Source organism: Gymnoscopelus braueri, assembly GCF_963280865.1.
Source record: "Gymnoscopelus braueri genome assembly, chromosome: 16".
Taxonomy (NCBI): domain Eukaryota; kingdom Metazoa; phylum Chordata; class Actinopteri; order Myctophiformes; family Myctophidae; genus Gymnoscopelus; species Gymnoscopelus braueri.
In genome coordinates this window covers 16,907,295-16,919,770 of record NC_137616.1, presented here as the reverse complement: position 1 = coordinate 16,919,770, position 12,476 = coordinate 16,907,295, and the positions used below count along the sequence as shown (strand labels likewise).

The 12,476-nt window shown below is 45.3% G+C and overlaps 1 protein-coding gene across 3 annotated transcripts in view; it reads right to left on the bottom strand.

Moving 5' to 3' along the window:
• The window catches only part of sipa1l1 (signal-induced proliferation-associated 1 like 1), a 139,333-nt gene extending 127,269 nt beyond the window's left edge, over nt 1-12,064 (bottom strand). For all 3 annotated transcript variants that reach the window (XM_080453627.1, XM_080453626.1, XM_080453628.1), the window contains exon 1: nt 11,833-12,064. The gene's annotated coding sequence lies outside the window, so the exon portion shown is untranslated. The remainder of the gene's footprint in view (nt 1-11,832) is intronic.
• Nucleotides 12,065-12,476: the final 412 nt, after the last annotated feature.

The following is a 12,476-nucleotide window of genomic DNA, read 5'->3' as shown; positions in this document are numbered from 1 at the left end:
TGTAGCATCTTGGCAGTGTGACTTGGGATAGGTGTGAGAGTTCCTCCTCCCATGAGAGCCATGCTTGCAGTAGGCCATCGGGCAAGTCTGGGTCATCCCATTCGCGTTTCTTGTCCCAGAGCTTCTGGACTAACACTTTGGCCCTCGTTGTATACGGCATTAGGAAACCTAGTGGGTCATACTGCTTGGCAAGAGTGCGGTAGATGCTACGCATGGTTGGCTGAGTGGTCTTTGTCTCTCCATGCTTATAGCGAAGCGTATCTGACTGACAGTACCATCTCAATCCGAGGGTGCCTTCTTCAGGATCGGCGCTGTCCTGGGTGAACCATAGCTCACTGCTCTCTGATATGGAATCTCGCGGCAGATGGCAGATGATTTCAGGACAGTTACTTGCCCACTGACGGAGGTCAAATCCACCCTCTGCCAGCAGGTGGCGGAGCTTGTCGACAAGATGCTTGGCCTCTTCAACAGTGCGTAGACTTTGTAGACAATTGTCTACATAGAAACATCTTTCCACTGATGTGCGCACATCCTCTCCAGGCTCAGTATGATCCATCACATGTTTTTGGAGAGCGAATGTGGCACAGCAGGGACTAGAGGTAGCTCCAAACGGTAGCACCTGCCATTGGTAGACTTGCGGGGTATCGCTTCTTGGCTGGTCTCGCCACACGAATCTCAGGAGAGGCTGATCTTCTGGTAGGAGTCGTACCTGGTGGAACATTCCCTTTATATCGCTGCTGATGGCGAAGGGGTGTTCACGAAAACGAAGAAGGACACCCAGCAGGGTTGAGCCCAACACTGGTCCAGGAAACAGCTGGTCGTTCAAACTAGTACCCTTGTACGAGAAGGAGCAGTTGAAGACAATCCTGTTCTTCCCATTATGGTGGACCATATGGTGTGGTAGGTACCACCCTGGGCTGACGGCTACTTCTGCTGGGGGAACCTTCCTCACGTAACCTGCATCAACAAGCTTGTTGATCTCACTGTTGTAGGCGACAGTTCTCTCCGGATCCTTTGCCAGGCGCTTCTCTGTTCCACGCAGCTGACCCATAACTGCCTCCTTCGGAGCCACCAACGGTGGTAGGTTCTTCTTCCATAATAATGGGGTTGCATACCTCTTGACTCCGTTCACATCCACTCTGACAGTCTTCTCCTCCAGTGTGCGAATGGCTTCCGCATCCTGCCTAGAGCGAGTGACTTGTTTCTCACTTTTGTAGGGAATTGTGTCCATTTGCCATAACATTTCGACATGGTGGAACAACTCAGAGGCAGAAGGGGTGACTGATGCGTGAAGACACTGTTGTGGGGTTAGGCTATGCTTTAGGGGTCGTGAAGGCCCTTGTAGAGCCCATCCCAGCTGGGTCTTGACCGCAGCTGGGGCTCCTGGCGGTCCGAAACGCACAGGCTCAATAGGGATTATGAGGTGCGTGTGGTCTGATCCTATAAGCAACAGTGGCTGGGCACAGTCAATAGGTTGAAGAGGTACGTTTTTTAGGTGACGATGCCTCTTCTGCAGAGCGGCTATTGGATATGAATGGGGAGCAAGGCCAAGCTCCTTAGCTGTGAAGGCTTTGTTGATGCTGAAGGTCGTGTGAGGCTGGTTGGCTGGCGTAATGGAGAATGACACCGTAGCTCCATGGAGGATGCGGATGTCCTGCCGCACAGTGCGAAGTGCCAGCTCCTCAGGGGTACCTCGGAGCCCAAGCTGCAGCGCAGCTTCGTGCAGCAGGATGGTACGCTCGGATCCATCATCGAGCAGTGCATAAGTATCCAATGAGTGCTCACCATTCCTCAGTATAACTCGGCTCATCTTCAGTAGTACCTTGCTACTACCATTAGGCCTGTCGACATAGTATGTCTCGGCAGTAGAAGTCGTTGGTCGCTTCTCTGTGGGTGCTGCAGAGCTTGGGGCTGTGACATTCACTGTCCCATTGCCACTGTTGACCTCGTGAAGGACTTCTAGATGGCGCTTGTCACACTTCTTACATTTAGCCTTCAGGGTGCATTGAGCTGACAGGTGCTCTCTGCCACACCTGAAACACCTCTTGTTTGACTTGATCCAGGTTTCTCTCTGTTCCTTGGTGAGGATCTGAAAGTTGGCACATTGGTTCAGATAATGTTGAGTAGTATTGCAGAATGGGCAGAATTTCTTGGACTTCTCCTGTGGTCCCTCTTCAGAGGGTGTTGTCTCATATCTGCCCTTAGGCTGCTCCCTTCCCTCAGATTTTCCTCCCTTGGCTTCAGGTTTCCCTCTTACTTCACTGCCATGTAGAACGGTCGCTTTGAATTGAGGCTTCTTCTCCTTCCACTGATCTTTGGAGCTTTGGTGTTCCTTGCTTGGTCCACTAACAAACTGCGTGCTGTCAACTTGCACCCTCATCTCATATTCTAGCCAGTCTGCTAAGTCGAACAGAGTTGGGATGGGGGTTCGGATAGGGTTCACGCACCTCTTGAAGCTAGCTCTTAGGTCATGGGGCAATTTGGCTAGGAGCCGGGAAACGTGAGAACCACACTTCAGTTCGGTCTGTCCGTCACGGCCTAGTTGCTCCAGCATGCCTACGAGCGCACGCACTTTAAGAGCAAAACTGCGGAAGGCTCTGGTGTCACCAGACTTGATACTGGGCTCCTCCATTAACTTGGAGATCCGCTGAAGTGCAAGCTGGTGAGGTTGGCCATACAGCTCTGTGAGCGCCTCCATGGTGTCACTATAAGGATATCTACTGTTGCAGTAGGAATCGGCAATGAGCAAAGCCTCCTCCAATTTCAGATGGTCGGACAGGATTTGAAACTTGAACCACTCTGTAGCCTTTGCAGGAAGTAGGTTTTCAAGAGCAACTTTCAACTTTGCGAATTCCCGAGGGTCTTCATGTTTGAAGTCAGGAATCGTTGGTTTTGGCCCTCGATAAACTGGCTCCTGCTCTGGTGGTGGACGGTGGCGACGGCGAACAGGAGAGTAGGACTGCTCACGTGTTCTGCGATCAGCTGGTAAGCGAGGACGGCTACTATGGGATTTGTAGCGGTAATAGTCAGGGGATCTGCGATCATATTTATAGCTGTCAGGTGACCCATAATATGAGCGAGAGGGCGTTTCTTTGTAACGTTGGTAATGTGGGTCATAATAATGACCTTCGGGGGACATATCATGGTGTCTGCGCGTGTTGCGCTGACTGGACCTGAATGATTCAGCCCGGTGGCGGTCAGGTGAGACATAATGATGGCGATGAGACGACTCATTGTGGCGACTTTGTTGTGCATAGCGACGGTTACCGTATTCAGCGTTGTTACGGTTGTAGCGTCGACTATCCATCAATCCCATTCCTTCAAGCTCTCCAGCTACGTCATCAACCTCATCATGTTCTTGCGGTGCTTGTCGTGTGTCCTCTCTGTTTTGTTGCACCAGCTGCTGCTCAGGATGACGCGGATCATTGGGATCTCTTGTAGACGTCTCTCCTATTTGTGAGACCGGCGGTGAACTTGATGCAGAGGAGGATTCGGCTTTGTCCTTGTCGCTGCATTTCTGCTGGCGATGTGAACTGGATTGATGATGAGATGGAGCAGAAGGGGACCTCCGCCATTCTGATATTACATGTAGCTCATGCCTTAACTTATCGTTCTCTTCCATGACGGCTCTCATCGATTGCTGGTCAATGTCAGAAGGCATATAGTTGGTATGTCGTTTTCCCTCGGTGGGGTGGTGATGTGATGTGGGTGACTGTCTCAGATTAGTCTCATACTCTGAAAGGTAACGAGGTTGTCGAGTTGTGCGACGGGGACGCGTAGTCCTGTCTTCGTGTTCCTCTTCAGAGTCAGACATCGCTGTAGAAGTTGCCCTATCCGGTTCGAAGGACCATGTAAAGAATGTTCTATTTGAATAATTAAACTTAGGAGCTGATTGCTCAACCGGTGGCAACCTCCACAGAGTGTCCAGTAAAAACACAGAAATTGACGTCCGTTCAATGAAGATTTATTCACACCCACATCCACTTTTCACCACCCTTTTCTGTACATGTGTGTGGTTCTGATGACAAAGGAAATAAAAGCATTCACATATGACTTAACCAAACAATCATCAGTTTAGAACAATCCAAAATTAGGCTACATGAAATATTAAACTCAAACAACATTTGCATAAACAAATAGCAAAGTGATTAAAAGACATGTAACACAAATACTCACAATTAGTTGCACGCACACTAGGTAACAAAATGTCCAAGGGGGAAAACAAACAGAACTTCAACTACTGAGATGCTTCTCCAACAGAGGACTAACACAGAATGATGCAACCTATTCATACAGCAGGCTCTAATCAGGCATCAGGCACTGATCACTAATTGACCACACCTGGTCTGTGGGTCATGGTGACATGAGTAGGTCATGGTGACATCAGCCAATTAAGAATTCCTCAACATGCCACAACATAAAATAAGTAACAAATATAGTCTGAAGGCAATGATTACTGGCCTTTTGTACACAAATATTAATAATTCTACATTTACCGTAGGGATAACACTACATCTCTAGCAGACATATTTATTGACATAAAAAAATATGACTAATAATCTCAGGTTGCATAGAAATCATTAAACAAAGGCAAATAACTTGAGGGCAAAGCACAATTTGCATGTGGAATGATTGCACTGGTTGGGGAGATATCATTCAGGAGATCAAATCACATCACATCTTGAAAATACTTTTTAGTAATTCTATAATAGCTTACTAATGATTAGCATCATTTTCGCATGGCAGCTGCTCACACTTCTCAAAACGGCCTAGGGGAGGTACAGCAGCAATTTAGCATGTCCTGTCCATGGGGTCAGAAAAGCACATCCATTACTAATAGCAGCCTTGGGAGCCAGTGCCATCCTTTAGTCAGCCAGTGATCAAGATATCGCTCCCACTCTGACAGCTTTGCCTGCGTGGAAAACAGATGACCAGGCAGTTGGTGGGAATTTCAGCAATGCTCCGTATTATGTTTTAGGGGTGAAGATTTACAGTACGTGGGATGGCATGAGTTGAGAGTGTGTGTGTGTGTGTGTGTGTGTGTGTGTGTGTGTGTGTGTGTGTGTGTGTGTGTGTGTGTGTGTGTGTGTGTGTGTGTGTGTGTGTGTGTGTGTGTGTGTGTGTGTGTGTGTGTGTGTGTGTGTGTGTACGTGTGTGTATGTGCGCGTGTAGAGCTCATCCCAAGAGATTGTAAAGGGTGCAGTCTACATTCCCTGAGTTAAACCAACAAGGAAGTTTTTTGTTTTTTTGCCGACCAGACCTTGATCCAAAAAAAAGTTCACAAACTAGCAAGATGTGTTACAATGGAACAGCATCTCCAAATGACGCCTGATTACCTGCCACGGTGGCCTGTGGAGTAGACAAACATGCCAGGCACATTACAATTATTCCAGCAGTCGGCTGGCTGGAGGCTGATGTTAATTTCGCACCCTGGTGTGTAGACTATATTAGGCTTATGAGCAGCACTAGCTTTCTTTTTGAGAGCAATTCAGCTTTGTTGCTCATAATATCTCGGCTGTTTTTCGCTCGCAGGCCACACCATCTGTACATTACTGTATGTTCCTCCCATTTGCTGCTGCACGGATTAGCCTGCCTTGTCATTGTTCAGTGATGTTTTTATAGATTTCTTGCTCGCATGTCACAGCTGAAATCTGGGCTTTAAAAAAAAAAAAATGTTTAAATCCATTCTGCTTTCATGTGCCGGCCCATAATCCCCTCTAACAAGCCCCCAATTAAGCCGTTACTTCACCAGGGAGAAAGACGGGGAGGTAGATAGACATACAGAAAAGGGGGAAGATTCTATGCATGGAAAATATAGCCTTTTAACTCTTTAAGACCGGGAACGCATCTGTGTCACTTTTTCATTTGAGCTAAAAAGCATTCATTTACACTTTGGCTACTCAAAAATAGCAGATCTACAAGCTCATAGCGCGGCACTCGCTTGAATATCTGCTATTTTTGAAAAATCGTGAAAATGTGTGCAAATATTTGAATAATTTGTTTTAAAGCGAACATTTTTAACTCAAATCTTTGCTTCTGGGGGTCCCTGGAACAAAATATTTTGAGATGGGGGTCCGCGGCCAAATACATATCATTTTGGGGGTCCTTGACATGAAAAAGTTTGAGAAACGCCGATATAGAAACATACGTTCTTTTTCAGAATACTGTTGAGATTTAGAAGACATTTGTAGAATCGGCTTCGGGTCTTAATGGGTTAAGTCCCTCGTTTTACGTGGGTTTGACGATCGGTTGACGTAATAAGCTGAGCTATTTCTCCCTTTTTTCCATGACTGACTGGTATGAAAGGGCCCTGACATACAGGAAGCATCAACAGGGCTTCCGTCTTGTCCTTGGCTCAAACGTGGAAACGGAGTTCAAAAGAAATGTGCTACTCAGCGAGGCGTGTATGGCTAATTAAAAACAGAATGCTTGTTGTAATAATGGCACATGACCAACACTACCACCGTCAGAAATATAGTCCTTGTACTCAATAACACCTGCTCCCTTATTCATGAACAAAGTGATAATGGAAAACACAGGTGAACTTCCGGTCACAGTGCTTTGTTTTGTTTTGTAATATTTGTGTGTTGGATCTAGTAAGCTCATCACAGATAAGAGGCAGAAGAGCTTTTGTATTTAGTTACTAGTGGCGGGGTTCTATTAAGGATGGCAACATTGTTCCGTCTGTCTAACACTTTGGTCCCATAAAACATCTCATAAACTACTGGCTGGAACTGCCATGGAATCTTCTGTGCTCTGGGGCCCTACTGTATAAGGTAGTGGTTCTCAAAGTGGGGTCAGGGGACACCCAGGGGTCCTTGAGGGGGTTCCAGGGGGTCCTCAGCAAAATGTCAGCAAAATGTCAGGTATCAGATAGCTGATGTATATATCTATTTTTAAATAGATCATCTATTTGACAATGTTGAAAACACAAATCTTGCGCAAAGTATTTTCAGATGGGGGTCCGTGGCCAAAGACAATAAGACATATCAATTTGGGGGTTCTTGACATGAAAACGTTTGAGAACCACCGGTATAAAGGGTTGGGTATACTCTTTGTCTTTTGTCTTTTTTACCATTACGTTGAAGATTCTGCAACAGCTTCTTATTAAACTGGCCATAAAGAGCCTCCAACATGAAAAGACATTGACCACATCACAATGAGGCCCTTTACAGTAGTGTTTCCCAAACACTGGGTCGGGACCCAATTTTGGGTCGTGGGCTTGTGTGGGGTTGCAAGTAAATATGCGAGGGGTTGCGTGGGGTTGTGAGTAAATATCCCTTTAAAATGTGCTTTATAAATACATTTGACTTGAGCTAAATAGTTTGGGAACCAGAACCACTGCTTTACAGACTGCATTGGTGTACTCATTAAAAATAGAAATACCTTTGATGACAGCCCCCCTGTACGGGTGGTTCATCACAGGACAAAAAAAAAAGAACACAGGCTACATTAACAACAATTATTTTATGTACCATCATGATGCTAAAACTAGAACATTTCAAAAGACCAAAGCAGAGTCCGCATCAGCAAATCAGCGACTTATCTGTATGCTTCAGCTAATTTAAAAGGACCATGCTGGTGTAAATACGTCATTCACAGCTTCGGCCCCATATATTGTTGCTACATAAACAGACCATTATTAAATTACTTTTATTCAGACATCAAAAATATATAAAAAAAAGATTTATTCAGTCACGTCATTAAAACCAAACTAGGGCGTACAGAGCAGTTGTAAAGAGAGGTAGCAGGACCAGATGAATCAAGGGTTTTCTGGGTCGATCCCTAATTACTCGGGAAGTAAACAATTTTCGACAGTGAAAACATGAAACACATAGATCTCCCGAGAAAGCGATCCTTCAAATTAAATTTAGAGTCTACGCTTACTAGTTGATTTATTCAATATGAATATAACTCACATTCACACTCCTCCCAAGAGCCACGTACAGTGTCATCCTACAGCAGACATTGGGTACAGACAAGAACGGCCTTATATAAGATAGCTAAAATAAACGTTACTTGACTGCGCCAAAATATGACAGTCATGCTTCAAATAAGTGGAGCCTATTCCATCACTGCCACTAAAAAGACTGCTACCCAGTTGAGTGCATATACTAGTTAGGGCTGGGAGATATGACAATCACAATACTGTCCAAACTTTTGAATTCCAATTCATGAATGATTATTAAAAGAAAACAAAACTGAAAATAGCAGATCTACAAGCTCACAACGCGTTGCATGAACTTGCATCGTGACACGTTGCTAACTTGTTTGTACGTCGGCTATTTTCTATATTTTTGCCACCATTGTACAACAAACTATAATACAGGGCTTAAGTGATTTGTTTTAGCTCATGCTCATTTGATTTAGCTATTTTGTCTCATCTGTTTAAGGAAATAGGTAGCTGATATATTGCACTTTTACCTTAGCGCTAGGTATACTCTTGGTTGCTTGTTTTTGCAGAAAATGCACTAAAGACTTCTGGTGATTAGTAGTTTTCGTTCCCTACCTATGTTGAATACACTTATTGTAAGTCGCTTTGGATAAAAGCGTCTGCTAAATGACTGTAATGTAATGTAATGTAATGTAATGATTAATCAGACTAATCTATTTGGTCGGTTATAAAAGATCTATTCAAAATTTGTATCCCCAAAAAAAAACTTTCGTCTTGGTTATTCGGTCATAAGTCGATTATTGGTTCAAAATATCGGTTTCAATATATTTTCGATTAATTGCCCAGCACTAGTGCATACCTCTACCAACACTACACAATAGTCAATATTATGCCATTTCCACATGTTGGTAGGCCAGTCACAAGTATTACATAATCACCTAAATCGCAATTATTTGAGATAATCGCTATAATTTTTTCATATAGTATATATGTATATATGTTTCATATAGTTAAAAAAAAAGTGATCTACAAGCTCACAACGCGTCACGATTCACCATGTGACGCATTGTGAGCTTGTAGATCTGGCATTTGAAAATATTTGAACATTTCCACCTATACTGTTACTGACATGCCCAAACTAGGGACGCCAGGCAGGTTCATGTGGTTAAGTGGGCTTACTGTCTGTGATACTTCTCAGACAACAGACCCTACCCCGAGATTTGCAACATCTGCTGCCGGAAGGAACTCTCATTCCTGTCTGCTGTAATGCAGCGAGACAGAATGCAAACGCAAGGAAGCCAGACAGAAGATGGGGAGGAGAGGCAGAAAGATAGATAGCAAAGAAGTGGAGTACAAAGGAAGAGAGAGAGAGAGACGGAGTGAGAAGGAAGGCAGAGTGGACAAAGATGATGATAATGTCAGTCATATTGGCCGGCATCTTGGCCGGCAGTCCCAAAGGAAGGAAAAGAGGACTTGGAGGAGAGGTAAATGTCAGTGATGACTGAAAACCAGATCGTAGGAGGTGGAGGGTAATAAAAGACTGAGTGAGAGACGAGGCATCAAGAGTGGAAAAGGGGGGGATAGATACTAGATAGTGATGCTGCTGGTGTCATATTTGAGTGGATACCCCATTTCCCAGCACCTGGCTGCCACGGTCACTTTCCATTGCGTGCAGACGAGAGACCGGGAAGGTGCACGCTGGGGAGTCCTGAGATCGAAATGTCCCCCCTTTTCTTGACTTAGTGTTTTGCCAGCTAGTTCGCTCTCTGTACTCGTTGCCAAAAAAACCTTGCTTGTCCCAGTTAGGGCCTGGGTTAGATATGTTAGAGGCGTTACGAATTAATGAGCAAGGCCTGGCCCCAGTGCACTCAAAAAGGACTTAAACCTCAAGTCCAGCCCCTGGGCTTGTTTATTTTATTTAAAACACCAGATAATATCACTTCTGATGGGAGACCATTTCCAACCACCAACACCCCCCTACCCCCCCCTACCCCCCCAAACTCCTGCTGCTAAATCCAGGAACACCTATAGAGATAACTTTAGCTCCATCTACATCCTAAAAGCTGTTTGATAATCCTCTGGCTGACTGTCAACCAACCCCCAAGACATTTTTATTCCCTCATTTCTGTTCTCCCATCTCCCCCGTGCTTCCTCTCAGCTACACGTGTTGCACGCCATGTGCACATCCACCTACACACTCCCTTTCAATAGGCTACTTAAAGACTGTAAAATGCGACACGGCTTCCAGGTCGGCTCAGCCTTGGCATTCCGACGTGGAGAGGACTTATGATGGCATGAGATGTTCACGTGCACACGATGCGAGTGTTTTTGATGCAGGGGGGGGTGGAGTAGCCTTCCGACACAGTTGAAAATCTGTGTGACACACTTGAATGAATTTGTAACGTTTTTGAGTTGAGAATTTGATCCACAAAAAACCCTTCTAAATGAGTGGAGAAGAGACGAACAAGTCCATTTATTTATAATGGACAACACATAATAATTTGTATTATGTGTTGTGTCTGTGTCTTGTATTTTGTGTCAAAACTGTACCCACAGAGTGGCACTATTAATTCCGTTGAATGATTGCATACAATGAAGGCCAGGGGTGAGGGGTCGGGCTGGAGGGCTGAGGCTAGAAGCCCAGGGGCATGAGGCTCCACAGGTTTTAGAAACTCCAGGGGGTCCACTACCCACTCACAATGTAGAAAATCAACATGACTATGGGTATTATTGGGGGACAATACGAACAAAACACATCTTTAGGCAGCCTGAATGTGGGAAAAAGCACTAACTGAAGTACAAGCAAGAGTACCCTCTGAGGAAATCGCTCTGTTTGATGACAATACCACATTACTATTTAAATATAATTTGGTTACATAAGATGTAAGCCATTTAGCAAACTGATGGAGCGACTAAAATCTCTTACCCTGCAGCTGCAAGTAGCTTGAGTGCAGTGGTCTCTGTAATAAGGCATATAAATTGTGCTGTACACTTAAAAGCCTAGAACTGTTACTGTAACATAACATGGTGTAGTGGGAATATCCACAAAAACCAAAGGGAAATAACCTATGACAGCTGAATGCATAGGCTACAAACAGCAGCAGCAACAGCGCCCCCCACACAGCCATGGTGAAGTAGCTGCACTGATTTGGAGGGAACGCCAGTGAAATCAATACATGACAGAAAACAAAGTACAGTACAGCGTTTGCCTGTGTGAGAGTGTGTGTGTGTGTGTGTGTGTGTGTGTGTGTGTGTGTGTGTGTGTGTGTGTGTGTGTGTGTGTGTGTGTGTTGCGCAAGTGAAGTCCCTGTTTGCACAGGAATAATAAGGTCTGTCAGATGCCACTTTGTTGTGTTTTGTGTGATAAGGTAGACAAACAACAAGCAAAGAGAATGACAGGAAACCAAGACGGCTGCAAGTCAACCACCCAAATTACACATCCAAATTACACTAGCCCATCAGGCAGAGAGAGAGGGACCAAAATAAACATCACTTTAGTTTGATCAGATTACAAGGTTTCCTGTCTATCCGGGGCAGTCAGTCATGATAAATTGGTGAGGTAACGTTATGTTTAAATCCACACAAGAATGAAACAAACAATAGTGAATAGAATAACGTTATGTGACAAAATAAGAAAACAAGATGCAAAGATTTAAAAACTACTTTTCAACCCTCACCTGAAGTCCTTTTATGTACTGACCAAACAATTCACTTTTTTTCACTGCTGTCAAAAAATGACAACATTCTTTTTAACCAGCGCCGCCCTGTGGGTGTCGCGTGCCAAAAATAGCAGATCTACAAGCTCACAACGCGTCGCGGATGCGACGCGTTGTGAGCTTGTAGATCTGCTATGTTTGTGGCGCAAGACAAAGTATGCACTGTCGTTAGAAGAAAGCCTGCAGAGTGCAGTCAACAACACACACACACACCGAACTCACCTTTTTCCACTTCGGCGTTTTTCCCCCACACACACACAAACAGAGGAAAGGTCCGTGTCTGTCCAACCCGTCCGTCTGTCACGGCTGCTCAAATTAAAAATAAAAATAAAAATAAAACACCTTCGGCTTTCTCAAAATATCACCGTAAAAGCTCTTCTCTTCGCCCGTCTCTCGGTCTCGTCTTTTCGTGTATGTACAGTACACTCCTCTCTCTACACACAGTCTCACACACACACACGCACACCGTCCGCCTCACGACTGTGTTCAACTTCGAAGTTCATCCAAAAGTTGGAGCCACCGGGTCGCAGCTCTGTTCGCTCCGCCTCGCAGGAGGATGAGGTCACTCTACTCCTAGTCTCGCGATGCGGATGGGAGAGAGAGAGAGAGAGAGAGAGAGAGAGAGTGAGAGAGAGAGAGAGAGAGGGGGAGAGAGAGGAGGAGAGAGAGAGGGGGGAGAGAGACAGAGAGGGAGAGAGAGGGAGGGAGAGGGAGAGGGAGAGAGAGAGGGAGAGGGAGAGAGAGAGAGGGAGGAGAGAGAGAGAGAGAGAGAGAGAGAGAGTGAGAGAGGAGAGAGAGAGAGAGAGAGAGAGAGAGGGGGAGGGAGAGAGAGAGAGAGAGAGAGAGAGAGAGAGAGAGAGGGGGGG